The sequence below is a fragment of the Camelus bactrianus genome, chromosome 13 (genome assembly GCF_048773025.1).
Source record: "Camelus bactrianus isolate YW-2024 breed Bactrian camel chromosome 13, ASM4877302v1, whole genome shotgun sequence".
Taxonomy (NCBI): Eukaryota; Metazoa; Chordata; class Mammalia; order Artiodactyla; family Camelidae; genus Camelus; species Camelus bactrianus.
This window is the reverse complement of record NC_133551.1, coordinates 5,253,511-5,267,448: the sequence shown is the minus strand read 5'-3', so window position 1 is coordinate 5,267,448 and position 13,938 is coordinate 5,253,511. Positions and strand designations below refer to the sequence as shown.

General features: G+C 41.2%; 1 long non-coding RNA gene across 2 annotated transcripts in view; it reads right to left on the bottom strand.

The window, feature by feature from the left end:
• Positions 1-10,062: 10,062 nt before the first annotated feature.
• LOC141579541 (uncharacterized) overlaps positions 10,063-13,938 on the bottom strand; it is an 80,007-nt gene continuing 76,131 nt past the window's right edge. For both annotated transcript variants that reach the window (XR_012511099.1, XR_012511100.1), the window contains 3 exons: positions 12,012-12,197; positions 11,045-11,252; positions 10,063-10,125 (listed from right to left, as the gene is read on the bottom strand). This is a non-coding gene — a long non-coding RNA (uncharacterized LOC141579541). The remainder of the gene's footprint in view (positions 10,126-11,044; positions 11,253-12,011; positions 12,198-13,938) is intronic.

Below are 13,938 nucleotides of genomic sequence, written 5' to 3'. Positions count from 1 at the left end.
GGCAGCACTGACAGGACTGGACACAGAGGATCAGAGCTAAACTAAGCCTTCTGATGACACTAGCTTGTCACTGTGTCACTTTACAGATGAAGATATATATAGAGAGAACTGGGGTGATCTTGCTCAAAGTCACACAGCTAATAAGTGGCAAAGTCTATAACTCTGCTCCTCCCTCCGGCGTGACGCCCCAGCTGGGATGCCCACAGGGTTCTCTCGGGCCTGCCTGACCAGTCCTTTCCTGTCACTCATAACCCACCACAGGGTCTGAACCTAGCCTGCCTTTTCAGCATCTTTTACCTCCAGTCTCTCAGGAACAAGGCTGCTCGTGCCACTGTATGACTTCCGGCTTCCCAAACCCTCCGTGCTCAGGGTGGTCTTGCCTGTGCATCCAGCACCCTGCTCAGAGGCTCTTCCTCCCCTGCAGGAGGACGTTTCCACTCTCTGTAGGGACACCCCCTCAGGGAAACCCTCTTCTCGCCCTCAGCACAGCAGGTGTCCCAGGCCACATCACGAGCTGCCCCATTAGGACTGTGGGTGCCCAGGTTTGCCAGTCAGACCAGAAGCCTCAGAGCAAGGGATTATGCCCGGGTCTCCCTGCAAACCTACTGCCCGCCTAACAGTCCCCAGCCAACAGGTCACCTGGAAGTCACAGCAAGTGCCCCACCCAATCCAGAAGTCTCTTCATTTACCAGCACCGCTGAAGACTGGTTTCCAACCTTTGGTCAGTTTTGCACAAAAAGGCACCTTCCACTGTGAACCGGGGGGGGGGGTTTTGCTTATGCAACTCACCCTTACTGGAAACGTCAAGGGAAACCAAAAGGCCTTTTCTCGACAATTTTTTGATGACAACCTCCCACCCACAATACTCAAATGTTCAAGAGAATTGGGTCCACGTGATTTTGTTTTCCTTACGCTGTGGCTCAAAACACTGCAGGTTTCTTTCTCTTTTGAGGGTATTTGTACTAAGTTTATAGGCTTTAATCTGCTTTTGTCTCACTCTTCAGTATCCCTAGAAGTTGCCACTTCTTACTCCCTTCAGCAGCCTCCCTCCCAACATCAAGTCTAGGAAATCAGCTGTGATGAGGGGCCCAGGGGCAGTCACAGAAGATGCAACTAAGGCACAGAGAGGCGACATAATTTGCCCAAGGTGATCAGCTTCAACCCCTAACAGTGTGTGTCACGTCCCTCAGTTTAACTCTTATGCTAAGCAAGTTAACTTTTTGTAGATTATAGTTATAAACAGATGAGGTATCAAAATATACACAAGGACACACATCAAATCTAAGATGTTGATTAACTCCACTATTTTGTTTCTATTTATTTTATTTCTCTTAAAAAAATTAAGAACCTCTGCAGTCAATAATGCAAAATGTTACTGGGTTTTAAATCCAAAATATAGAGGTGTTAAGTGTGTCATTGCTCATCCTTATTTGTATGTTCACAAGACAAAATGATTTGAAAGACTCTCTCCCCTCCCCCTACTCACTACTGGATCTCACCAGAGCTCCCAGTCCACACATCTAACAGCCTTTCATTTACCCACAGCTGAACTGATCAGATTTTCCCCAGAATTCCCTCTGCAGGTTTCCCTCATCACAGCACAGCAGGACTATCATTTACCTCATTAATCCACCCAGAAACCTGGGCCTTACTCCATTCTAACTTCACAGACTGCATTCATCCTTTCTTATTTACCATCGAAACATGTCTTCAATCTGTTCGCTTTAACACACTAACCGTCTCACCGCTCAAGTGGAAGCCACCAACACTGCACTCCTGGACTCACGAGTCTCCCAAGTGGCCCTAAAGCCGCTCTCCCCTACTTGAGACAAATGGGATTGTGTCACTCCCGCGCTTTTAGGACTCTTTTCAAACCCACTCTTCTTAGAAGAAACTCCCAGTTCTTCACCTGGTGAAGGTCTTTGCCGTCAAACTGTCAGCTCAGGAAGGGCAGGACACGCCCTCTCCCCTTGGCCCCACCCTCTGGCAGAGCATCAGCATGGGAGGACCTGCTGAGCTACACCAGCCTGTATTCTAAACCTGGTCTTGATTTCTTAGCAAACTGCTTCACTTATCCATACAAATCCAAGGTAGATTAGAAAGATTTTAGATGTTGAGCTAGACTATTGATTTGGGGATTTTGCACTAGCAACCTGCAAGTACATGTTCTAATGATTCTGTCTTCTAAAAACCACACCCAGATTTAAGTAGTACTTGTGGAATGTCTTCGGAGTAAAAGGGACTGTACTTTTACAGACTTTATATTTTATAACATGAACAAACCGGACAGGGTCACAAATGGAACTGCCTCACAAGTGACAGAAGACAGGTGAGAGGCATATAGCAACAAGTCACAAAGATGGTAAGAGAAACGTTGATTCTCCAACCCCCCAAAAAATTTTTGAAAGAACCGAAAACTCTGAATTTTGAAAGTAAAACACTATCATATAAAGAAATAAAATAAATAATCCTCTTCATCAGTGTTTCAAGATCTGACTGCAGAATTTTTAGCAGGCCATACTGAATCCTAGCACAGAAAAATCAGATGGACTAGTGGTGAGTAATTTCCAGGGAAACGGCAGCAATTCCTCCACTTGTAAGAGGACACACACTCAATTGTCGAAGGTGATTTTAAACCACATTCTGGAGAAATTCAGAAGATTCAGGCACCGATTCTAGATGGTGATGACACGGAAGGACGGGTTGGATGCATGCTTCTAACTGAGTCACCGGCATTCTTACACTGCAGGGGGAAACGGAGGCTCTCAGTTATGAGCAGAGATGTTCCTGTCATGTCTCCCAGGCCGTGCCTCGGGGACTCAGTGCCCTGCAGCAGCCTGGCCCCAGGCGAGGACCCGCAGCGTGGCCCACTCAACCAGGAGGGGCACTGTGCTTGAGAAAGCCCATCCCCGATGGGAGAAAGAGGGGCTGGTGGGGTTGTGTGTACCTATAAATGATCATAGAAATACACCTGCATACATTCATTTGATACAATTAATATTAGAAGGCTATTTAACAAAATTTCAATTGTCAGTGTTAATTTTACCATTCCTTTCCTCTTGTCCCCTGCACTCTGAGACAGGCTTAGGCTCTCTCACACCTGCAGCTCTGATGCAATATTTGTGAAGTCATTTTACTTTGCTGCAAGTGTCCTCGCTCCCCGTGTCGCTGTGACTGTCGTCTCTTAACAGAGTCAAATGTCTTCCTGGATCTCTCCCTGATTTCCCTGCTCCTGCTTCTCAGATCCTGAGATAAAGAACAAGTGAAGACACATGACTAGAAAAGGCACTGTGGACTTGACCAAAGTCCTCAGTGACCCCCTAGGTGAGTGCTGCCCACCCCTTACCTTCGGTTCTCAACGTTCTGCCCAGGGTGACATCCAGACAGGAAAGAGTCTTGGGCCCAATTAAAAGCTGTGAGGCTTGGGTGCAGGGAAAGGTGCAGGAGCTGGTTCTGGAGCCGGGCCCCTCCCCACCTCTGCTACTCTCTCTCCCGTGGCCCTGCCCCCAAGCCCCCAGGCTCCCTGATATTCTGTCCTCTTCTACACTACTCCAAGCCCTTTTCCCCTTCCTTTATTCCCTGATTATCCCCAGCTGTAGTGATTTTTTCATCACAGCATCTAAAAAAATTTCCTACAGCTGAAAAAGAAGTCTCCAGAGGTCAATACCCACATGGTGGTTCCTGAAGAGAGCCCCTGGTTAGGTGGACCCTCACCAACACTCACAGGGCATCAGACATGTTGCAGGGTCGACCACCCCCAACAAGAGTTTGCTGTGACCCCTATGCCCGCACAGCATCCCTGTTCACAAAACTGTAGTTGGGCCACTTATCCGTTATTAAGAAGCAAAAGTAAAAAAATTGCTCATGTTTCTTACTAAAATTATCTATGAGGTGGAAAAAGAAATTGTAATAGAAAAGAACAAATTTGACTCCATGTTAGATGTGTTCATTTGGCTTTAAACCTGTACCCTGTTTTCTAGGCTAAGACTTGTTATCTCTGCACCTTTTGTAAAAGAAAGTTGCCTTTAGCCTGAAATATCCAGGAGGGCCTATTCTGCGGGCTCTGATCTTTAAGGATGTTAGCTCTTCTACACTTATGTAGAGATGGCAAGTTGCAAAATAAAAATAAACTTTGTTTTTTTTGAGGTTTTACAGGGGCGCCATGATTTGACCCACATGGACACCTGCAAGAACAAAGGATTCCAAGGAAATCAATTCGTACAGCAAGAAGTTTGCAACAACCAACCACACCCCCACCACTTTTTAGTATAAAAGGAGACTGAATTCTGACTTGGGGAAGAGAGTTCTCCTGGATATCAGTATGCCATCTTCTGAGTCTGCCAGCTTTTCAAATAAAGTCACTACTCCTTACTCCAAAAGCTCATCTCCTGATTTATTGGCCTGTCATGCAGCAAGCAGAACGAGTTTGGACTTGGTAAATAAATGACTGCATTAGAGGTAGTATGTCTCCACTGTTTCCGCATTTCCAGTATGTCACAACCAATCAATTTTATATGCTGTTTAAGAACACGACCAAAAAACCTATTATTCGGAATTGATTCCATGGAAATAAAATTATTTCTACTCCTTCAAAACTTTGTTCTTTTCTATTTTATTTTGTTTTGCTTATTGAAAAGAAAATAAAAGTCAAATCATTTTATTTCACGTATTTTTTATAGCTACATATTGTAAATGCTACAAAGATATTTAAATTGCAATAAAAATTGTTCATATATTAGTATAAAGATATATACACAATCAAAGCAGAGTAGGAAAGGAGTGGATATTTACTAAAAATCCACTGCACATCCAGTCTTTTACAAGCATATCCTGGAATATAAGCTCTATTATCCAGGGGTCCACCACCCCCATTCTCACTGCCGAGTCCCATAGTAATCAACCTCCAAAGCACCAGCATAGAACCACGCGATCACTATTTTAGGTATAAATGAGGGAATTAGCTCATTCAATTCTAAAACTGAAACCTTAAAATAAATACTGAACTTATTTACAAACAAAGAAAATTGGACACAAAAAAGTACAGTTTCTCCCCCAAGTCACAAAGATAATTACTGGTAAAGACAATATTTGAACTCATCTGCCTGATTCTAAAAACTAAGGTGGAAATCCCCTTCTACTGTGGAGGTCCAGCAGCACAGCCTATCACCCTATCTTTGTTCAGATCTAGCATTAGACAGCCTGAGACAGCACCCCATTCCTATGGAACTCGAGGGCAAACGATAACAATAAGGATTTTATATTCAGTAGTTTCTTGGTCTCATTTATATAAAGTGTCAGCAGGTCAGCAGAAAACTCTGGGAAATATGAGTGGGTCCAGAGCTTTTTGCTGATAAGAAACAATCTATCAGGACAGAGTGACCTTCCCATGAGAGGCCTCATGGACATAAACTAAAGGCAGCTGAGCAATGAAAACTAGCAAGACCATGGAACTCAAGCAAGAAAGATCCCTGCCATCCCCCACCCAGTTGCCTTTTCACCCACATGGACAAGATGGCAGAAGACCCAGGTTCTTGTCCAAGTTACACCATCATGGATTCTCACCCATAAAAAGTTATGACTCTATGCTGTCTTAAGCCCTTTCCAACTCAAATATGATGACACCAATATCTCAGCAGAATGTCTATGTCTTCACTTTCTCTCTTCTATTAGGATACTATATCTATGGCCAAAAAGCAGAAATCCAATTAAAAACACCATGCACGAAGGCTGGTGAAAGTCTGCGTAAGAAACTTTGTTCTCACGCTCAGTGAATGAAAACTCAGAAAAAGTGTTCCTTCACCCTCTGCAAGTGGGAGGTAGCCTGATTGTGTGTGTGTTTTTGTGCACGCGTGTGTGTGTGTAAATCAAATACAATGCATTCTGGGATGTGTACAGATTTTTTTTATGTTACTGTCATTTCATGAGGATGAGCCAACCTTTAAAGTAACTTGAATCTAGTGTTCTGAGAGAGTCCCAGGATCTTTTGATGGAGGAGGGGAAAGGGGAAAGGAAAGGAGGAAAGAAGTAAATGAAGCAAAGGAGTAAGAATACTACTAGGGAAAGGCAAGACTTTAATTTTGTTCCTACTTGCATCACACACAAATTAGGGACTGGCTTTCCCCCATGTCTCATCAAGCACTGAGTTGCAGAAGAAGAGGCGACAGCCCATTTCTCACTGAGATTGTGACTGTACATGGCATCTTATAGACACAAATTATTTACCCTGATCAAACACTCTAGCAGCAGGCCGTAATTCTCCTGTTTTGAGAGACAAGAAAACAGGAGTTCAAAGAGGATGTATAACTTGAGAAAAGTCAGAGGACCAGTAAACTAAAGAGGATGAATTCAAACTCAGATCTGAATGGAGAGTCTGATCTTCCCACTCCCAGGGCTGGAAAATCCTTAACAGACAGGCTTCCCAGCTCCCTGCATTGTTCCTGGCACCAAGCATTTCCCATGGCGATGGTATCCTGTTCTCACAGACACAGTGCTCTGTGCAGCCAATAACCTCCATTCGACCTTGATCATATATCTGCCTCACTCACCAGGCTTCTCCATACAGGCAGGAAAGCTGGCTTTCAAGTGCGTACAAAGCCACCCCTGTTCTTACCTGGGCTCTTCAGCGGCTTTTCCAGCATAAAGGCAGCCATGAAAGTGCTCACAGTTTGTACATGAGCCACACTACCTCTCTCCATCTGTCTCCCCACCTATACTACTTAGCTATGACCATTTTGAGAATCTTGGAAACAAATTTTTAAAAACAGAAAAGAAACTATTCTGTAACAAGTACTTAATACTTACAATTTTAAATGACAAATTACAAAGTGAGTATTTACAAATTGAATCTGCCTTCCTAGGTGTCAGTTTTAACAGTTAAAAAATATAATAGCAAAAAATTCTCACTTACAAAATTAACAAAAACTTCAACAATAATCTGGAATAAACTCAAAAACAATGCCCATGTTGTACATGGAGAAACACAGGACTGTACTGAGGGGTAAAGTAAGAAGTGTGAATGCAGAGACATCAACATATTGTATGGAGGAAAGCAGTTTTGTAAAGATGAACGTTCTCCTAAGAATAATTCAAAACTTACTAAAAATTCCCATGACAGCTCTTATCTGTTTTTTTTTAACTTGAACAAAATATTTTGGAACTCTTCAGGAATAATAAACTCATAATACTAGACAAGAAAATTGGGGATGGAAAAAAGAATAAAAAAAATCACACTGTCAGATATTAAATAAATTTTTACAATATGTAAGATATAGCACTGGAGTAAGAAAGTAAGACTGACAGAAATAAACCATGAGCTCAAAAAGAGACTCTAGTGTACATAAATATTTTTTACAGTTGGGATTTCAAATCAAACAGCAAAGTATGAATTCAATAATTGTCTTGGGACAATCAGAGAATCACCTGGAAAAAACAAATTCTATTCCAGTCATAATGACCACAAGAAAAATTACAGATAGTGATGTAAATATTAGAAAGTACTAATAACAGCAAATACAAATCTTTGCTTATAGTAATTCAACTTCTCCTCACTATAAAAAGTAGTATTATCATCTCCATCATAGAGATTAAAAAATCCTACAAAGGAGATATATACCATTATAAGAAAATATTTCTAAGAATACTATCAAGGATAAAACCCAAAAAGAAGACATTTACTGTCTTAAGATTATTTTCGGCCACAACAAAAATAAACCTACTGAACAAAATGAAAGGCAAGAAATGACAAGAAAAAGCTCTGTGATACATGTTAATGAAGACAAGGGGTTAATGTTCATAACATACAAAGAGCTGTCACAAAGCAACAAGAAGCTCCCTCACTTAAATGTGTGCAAAAGACAAAAGGGATCATTCACCTTTTAAAAGTCAGATGGCTAATGAGTGAAAAATGCTCAATACCTCACTGGTCATCAAGTGCAAACTAAAACATTGAAAAAGCAATTTTGCTCATCATATTGGCAAATGTTTTTAAAAAATATTCTAGGTAGTGTCCATCTTTGAGAGAACAAACTGAGCGATCTTTTTGGAGGATGACGTGTCAATGGATATGTAAACTCTGAAAAATGTGTTGTACACACAGACTGAACTCCATTTTAGGAATAGTTTCGTTTAGAAAAAAAATCAGTTCAAAAAGATGTACTCATCAGAGCATTTACACAGCACTGTTTACAATGGTGGGAAGAAAAGCTGAAGTGAAATCATATCCAGCGATAGAGAATTGGTTACATAAGTTATTCTACATCTTTTCATTCCCCGCAGGAGAAGGAATTTCTAGAGTCACTTGAAAGGAGCCTGTGATGTATGTAATTGTCACATCCAGGGACTAAATTTCCAGAAACCTTAACTAAAGGAATACTCATACAAGATCACAGGAATGTTTGTACAAGAAGGACGCCAGTCAAACACCCTTTCTGACAGTGGAAAATGGAGAAAACTTAAGTATCCACCATCAAGACAATGATGCGGTAAATGAAGGCGAGCTGTGGGCACTAAGGGGCAGGCGTTTTGGCGTGGTCCAAGGTCTTGTCCACAGTACTCTCCCACCAAAGGTGTCCTTACACAAGAGACCAAATCTACTGCACATCAGGAGACCCTTCTACTCTATCTGAAAGGACCGGGTGAGTCTGGAGTGGGAGGACGTCTATGATATACACCTCAGTGAATAAACCGAGCTGCACAAAACATATAGTATGGCCTTATTTTTCAATAAAGCATATATACACACACATATACATAGATTTCTCATATACATGTATGTATGTATGTGTATATATATATGACAGGCATAAAGGTCATGAAATATATACACCACATTGTCAGCAGTTTTTACTCTCAGGAAAAAAAGGGGAAGGGATGTAGGGGCCTTTCGGTACCACCACAGTTCTCTTTTCAGTATTTCAGTTAAATATACTTGGAATTTAAAAGGTTATTTAAGTCCGAAGTAAAATGGACGTTGCCTCCACAAGACAGAATGCTATACTGGTCATTAAAAATCATGCCAGGGGAGAGAGAATACTGTAGAAAAAAGTGTAATAAGCCGAATGAAAAATGGAGGTCTCCACAAAGTAAATAGGCACAGAGTGCTCGCTCGTTTTTATGACAGACGTAATACACACTGATGAAAAGAACAGAAAATAGATGTTAAAGTGTTAATTATTATCTCTGAGTAGTGGGACCAGGATAGACCCTTTTGTCCCTTTTTTTAAGACTTATTATATTAAATACACATTATTTTTCATCTGAAAAAAGCATTTTTAGATGTCTAGTACCACACATTGAAAAAAATACACGAGTACTTACAGAAATAACTAGGAGACACGGCAGCAGCGTCACACAGTATAGAACGGGCGATCCTGAATAACACTGCGCAGTTACATAAGGACCCACAAAGTGAGAGCACCTGCTGTCACAGGGCTTGGCCCCCTTCTATTTGTCAGTTGTGTCTTCAGAGCTGAGGCAGTTCTGAGCACGGCCAGTGTCAGTGCTGGTGTCTGGATGGATGCCACTGGAGGTGAGGGCACCTGCAAGCCGAGAGGAAGAACAGAAATCATCCTCTGCTTTTTCTGTCTTGATTCTTTGTTACTTTTGAAGAGAGGTGTAAATAAGATAAACTAAATCTTCCCTACTAAAATTTCAGTAATGAAACCGTTTTAAAGTGTTCACAACTTATATTCTGCCTATAACTGTCTTTTCAACAAAGCATCATATTTTTTAAATGTTAATTAACTCAGTTAATTAACTACCTGTTGAAACCTATTAAAGAACATGAAATGCACTATGTAAAATCACCACGCCTGCAGTGACTGGCACAGCTGTCTTGATAGCAGTGCAGTCAGCCCCCACCATCCCGCGGCCCTGAGCTCCTGATGCTGCTAAGAGAGCACGCTGCCACCTCAGATGGAGAGAAACGGTGAAAGCGTTTTCTGAAATCTACAGCACTGACAAAACATAACTGACAAATCCCAGGCTCCTTTGAGGCTGTCATTTTCTGTTTCTGGCCAACCCCCGTCAATGAGCAGAACCACCCCATTCCCGATCCATGGGAATCACGTGGGAAGCAGTTTTGGAGAAATTTCCAGGTATAGAATGTAAAAAACTATACATAGATCTCTGAAAAAAGAAAAGATGCAATACTCTGATTTTGGAAGAAACTCAAAATATTCTCCTAAGCCTTAGTAGCTGGAAAGGCTGGGCATCTCCTAAGCCACTTATTTATTTCACAGCCAGTGAGCATCTCCCACAAACCCTGTTTCCCTGTGTCTGCTGGGAGCCTCAGGCACACTGTTGTTGTCGATCTTATAAGTCACAGGGCTGAGGCGTGTGTCTCACGCCTGCATCTACCACACAGGCTCGCCTCCTAGCCTCACTGTCTGAACTTGGCCCCATTTCCTCACCTGTTTATTTGGTATCTGTTCTTCTGTAAGCTGCCTGAAATGCTTTTTGGAACATGTCAAAAGAATCAGTGGGTAGAGAAATGGACAGATGGACAGGTGAGAGTTGGGGAGACAGAGTGACTCCAAGAAAAGGGGAACAAAGAAAATTTCCTATGCAGAACCCTCTTCTAGTCAGGGAAGAAAACCACCACGGAGAAGTGTGAAGAGGCAGGTGGCTTAGGACTGTTTCCTGGATTCCATGAAAAGTCACACCAAGAGATGAGAGGGTAGAACTATAAATAATAAAAGAAAAAAGCATGCATGCTTGAAAAATATATCTACAATATGTACTTTCTAAAGAATAGATTCAAATCAGCACGGCCAAATAACACAATCCTTGGGTATTTACAGAAGTGAGAATCCCATCTCCAAACCACAAGGCATCCCTTCGGAGCACTAAGAGTCTACACGGGACGGTCATAAAGTTGTCACCGCAAAAGCGATGCTATCCTGCCCTTACGAGGAATGAGCAGCTGTGCTCGGGCTGCCCACGCGTGCCATTTACACCCCACAGCACCTCTACGGGAGAGGGACGCCTAGCGAGCCCCATCTCTGCAGGACAGAAAACAAGTCCAGGAGAGGCTAAGCCGACCTACCAGTTCTCCATCTCACAGGACTGGTCACTCCAGAGCAGGACTCGAACTCGGACCCACGTTTGTAACCGCAGTACTACCGTGATTTGTGTGCTTTTTGTGTGTATAATACATTTGTGTCCGGCATGAAAGGATATTTAACAAATGTTCGGTTGTCTTGTCTATCTCATTAGCTCACAATCTTTATATTTTTGAATTGTACTCTTTTCCCCTGGAGAAAGGAACGGAAAGAGCGAGGGTCAGAATGAGATGGGGCTCCATTCTTTATCTGTTACCACATCTCATCCAGTCCCCAACCAGGAAGAAGGAGCAAATGTTCTCTTCATCTTTAAAGAGAGAGCTCCACTGATGGTGACTTACTCAACTCCAAAACCAAGTCTGGGGGAAGGGCACAGACAGCAACCAGAGAAGTATCACCCGTAGGAAGGAGAAAAGAGATCAGGGGAGGGCTCAGGGGGTCAGCCTGATTTAATTTCAATGGATAATATAATACCACAGACTAAAAATACTAGCATGCAGTGAATTTGCTATTTCTTGACATCTAGCAAGTTTTCATAGCCCGCATGAAACATTATCGTGAACTAGTGAAAGGAAGAGTCCACACTGAGGGAAAATCAATGCCACAGGCAGGCTGAAACCCAGGTTGCAGGAAAGGAAGAGAAAAGGCATAGTTAAGAAGAGGGGAAAGTCTGGGAAAAAGACATCATCACAAGGACTCTCCAGCATCATCCAGCAATCATATAATCATTCATTCAAGAGAGAGTTACTTAGGTCCTATTTTGTGCAAGATTTTACACAGGGCAAAGCAAGAGTGCAGCGTCCATGGTGGCAGCAAGTGGCGGGGCTATAATACAATTCTGATCCTAGTACCTTGCACAATTGTACTCAGTATAAAGGCAAAAAAATAAGGTAAAATAATACTATGTAAACTCTACGCATGGTTGAAAAAAATTAAAGAAGACCTAAATACCTGGACAGACACACCACGCACATTCCTGGATCAGATGACAGCGCTCTTGGGATGGCAGTGCTCCCCAGAGCGATCTGTATACTCAACGTGGTCTCGATCACAATCCCAGCGGGCTCCTCTGCAGTAACTGACTAGCTGCTGCTACTATTCATATGGGAATTTGAGGGACTCAGTAACCAAAACGTACTTGAAAAAGAAGAAAAACATGAGAGGACTTGTAATTCTCAATTTCAAACCTTACAACTGTATCTCCAGGTGAGATTAGAGGCCATTTTTAAGTTATTACTGGGTTTATCCTTATTTTCAAAATTCTGTACAATGAATATACCTGTTAGAATAAGAAAAATAAAAAGTAAGATATCTTGTAAAACATGCACAGTGATTCATTCATTAGGAAAAAAATTATTTTAACTATAAAGAGGTAAACAAATATCTAGTGAAAAAGGACTACTTAAAAACAAGTGTGCATTTATAATTTTCATAAATTGAAAACTGAAAAGCACAAAAACATCAAGTTTCTAGGGAGACTAGTGAAACATATTAATAGTTATTTTCAAAAATTCTAATTGAACAATGAAAACTCAAGAAAGGGAAAATTGTGATTGACACCCAAGTGCAAACACATGGAGAGCAAAGGCCTAGAAATCACAGTTCCTTTAAATCTGCTTCTAACTCAATAGGAGAGGAAATTCCTCACTTAGGGGACAGTGGAATCCCATACATAAGACAGGATACACAGTACAAACTGCAGTAGTATCGGGAGTGAATTTCTTAGAATTCTAATGTTACAACATTGCTGAAAAACTATAAAAACACTGACAGACAGATTAAAACACACAGTCATATATATTATATTGAAACATATGTAGTCTGCTCCCATGTTGCATAGAAATACAAACATATTTGTTCATTTATAGGCACTGATTACTTTATACCACATAGAATATTTCAACTAAAACAAAAAATCAATAATACACTCCTCTTGACAAATCTACTTGATAAGTTACTCTGCTATGTAACCATAATGTGTTTAAGATAGATCTAAAATTAGTGAAAAATCTTTGTATGGTTTCTTGAATTGTTCTCAAAATTTCAAGCTTAATTTTCAAATAGATCTGAGCAGTATTTCTATATTATCTTTTCCCTTGTGAAATGAACAACACAGTCTGTTGTCAAAATTCTGTCCTTACAATGATTCACGAGCACCGTTTCCTAACAAAACTGCTGAACAGCAAGGCACTATCCAGACACTGTGACCAAATAAATGAAACACAAGGAAGACAGTGACCCTAACCTGGAGGGCTTATAATCTGTGTCAACAGCGGGTTTTTATTTGATTGGTTTGATTGGGTAGCAAAATAAAATCAATCAAGTACTTTCTGCTTTTAGCATTCTGTAAGTCATGACTGTTTTTAGTGTCATGAGAAGGAAAGACTTAAGCATGACTTGATTAGGTCAGCTAGCAACAATCATCACTGGAGAGTGAGTAATAAAGAAGTTAACTGATAGAAATGCTTCTGCCTACATGAGACCTAAAATAAATCTATACTGATATCCGAAAGGAAAATGAGGAGATGAGGTCCCCAATGAGAAAACAAACAAGGAATCAAAAAAGGAAAGACGTTTTCATTAACGATTCCAGGCAGTAGTGGAGCATGGTGGTGAGGATCACAGATGTTTGGGACGAACATGAGTGCCTGAACTCCCACAGCACTGGGTAGCTGTGAAACTGATATTTCAGAGAAATTTTCTGCATCTCAGTCTTCTATCCATACACTGGGGACAACAACCGCACCCATCTCCTAGAACGGTCCTACGAATTAAGTTATTTTATATATAAAATTTTAAATAAAATACCTCAGATTTTAAATAATACCCCAAAAGCACAAGGAACAAAGAAAACAGAGATAAATTGGAGTTCATCAAA